Source organism: Convolutriloba macropyga, unplaced genomic scaffold (assembly GCF_964194025.1).
Source record: "Convolutriloba macropyga unplaced genomic scaffold, txConMacr16.3 SCAFFOLD_4683, whole genome shotgun sequence".
Taxonomy (NCBI): Eukaryota; Metazoa; Xenacoelomorpha; order Acoela; family Convolutidae; genus Convolutriloba; species Convolutriloba macropyga.
In genome coordinates, this window is record NW_027451042.1 from 5,616 (window position 1) to 7,500 (window position 1,885).

The 1,885-nt window shown below is 39.0% G+C and overlaps 1 pseudogene; it reads left to right on the plus strand.

Moving 5' to 3' along the window:
• The first annotated feature begins 260 nt into the window (after window positions 1-260).
• On the plus strand, window positions 261-412 carry LOC142356364 (5.8S ribosomal RNA; annotated as a pseudogene).
• Window positions 413-1,885: the final 1,473 nt, after the last annotated feature.

Consider the following 1,885-nt stretch of genomic DNA (forward strand, 5'->3'; position numbering starts at 1 on the left):
TGAGACACTGTTGGTGAAACTTCATCATGAGAACGTCACAAGCTGATCACGCTCTATGATATGACTAGTATTATGTTGCTTATAGTAGGCTAAGCGCAAGCCGAAACATCAACATGTGAAAGTCGTAGAATTTTGCGATCAAACTGTGGCTAGTACTTTGATGATGCTTGTAGCCAACCGAATTGGTTGAAAAGCCCAATAAGTAAGCTAACTTGGGAGAGCTTGTTGGAAACCAAATGCTACTAGATTGGTCCAAATACATCCTTCAACAGGGGATCACTTGGCTCGCTTTACGAAGAGGAGCACAGCTATATGTGTTAATTCGGTATGAATCGCAAGATTTGTTTACCGACCTCTCTAACGCAAAAGGCGGTCTCGGCTTCGGCTGTTGACTGCGTCCGATTCAGGGTTATATAACTCTCGATTGAACACATTGATGTTCTATTGTTGGTGCTTCCAATAAAATTGGAACACTTAAAGCAGAACCGATTCAAATAATAGCATTCTGATCAATGATTGCATTCCTTGATCAAGAACTGCTGGAGTCATTGTGATGGCGAATTTTCTTCATAAGAAAATTGCAAAGAGACGGAACTTAATGAGACTAGTATTATGTTGTTTCTAGTAAGCGGAAGCTGAAACAGCAACATGTGAAAATCAAGTTTTGTTCAATGATCTCGAGGCGATAAGTACTATGAAGCAACTAGTAGCCTAAGCATGACTCAGATTTGAGACAGTCAAAAAGACTGGCGAAACTTCTTCACATGAAAGTTACATAGAGAACTACAAATGTATACAGCGAGTATTATGTTGTTTCTAGTAGGCGAAAGCTGAAACATCAACATGTGAAAGTTGTCTGCAAACTGTAGAACGATATGTGATTAGTACTGTGCTGTTACTAGTAGCCAGTCTGACTGTAGAAGCCAAGACAAAGGGAAACTAATGCATCTGAAAAGGACAAGTTATGGAAAGGTATGCACGATAAGTATTATGTTGTTTCTAGTAAGCGGCAGCTGAAACATCAACATGTGAACGTCGTTGTGTACAGTAACCTAGAACTATATAGTCCTTAGTAACGTGCATTTACTAGTACCTGTAATTGGTATTCAGACTCAGGCAGTTTGGAATAGTTTGGCAAAGATGCACCAGAGAAAACTGGGATTTGATACAGAAATTGTTGAATACAAGTATTATGCTGCTTCTAGTAGGTTGAATCCGAAACATCAGCATGTGAAAATTGAAAACATTTCTGGTTCGAATTGTCACAAGTATTTGGTGATCTGAGTAGCCAAACTCACTACAACGCCAATTGAAGGCAAAAATTCTCAACGGGAAAAGCTATTCTCATTGAATGAGCTAACAAGACGAGTATTATGTTGCTTCTAGTAGGCGAAAGCCAAAACATCAACATGTGAAAGTCTTGCTGAACAAATTTAATGTTGTTGAGCTCAGTACCGTGTGAATTAGTAGCCATAATTGGCGAGCGAAAATTGAACTGGCGAAACTTCGTCTTTGGAAAATTGCAGATGCCGAGCACTTATTTTGCAACGAGTATTATGTTGACTGTAGTAAGCGAAAGCCGAAACAGCAACATGTGAAAGCTGTTGAAATTTGTGGTCATTTTGCAATAAGTACAAGGAGTGTAACTAGTAGCCAGGTCAAAATTTGGGATAAGAATGAGCAAAAATTCTGCATGAGAACAGTTGAAATTATGAAACTAAATTACAAAGACTAGTATTATGTTGTTTCGAGTACGCGAAAGCGGAAACATCAACATGTGAACGTTTGTAACGAAGTTTCGTTAATTTTCAGCCTAGTACTGAGCAAGAACGAGTAGCCTCATCTCCAATCCCACGCAAAATGTAGTGAAATATGTGAGTGAACC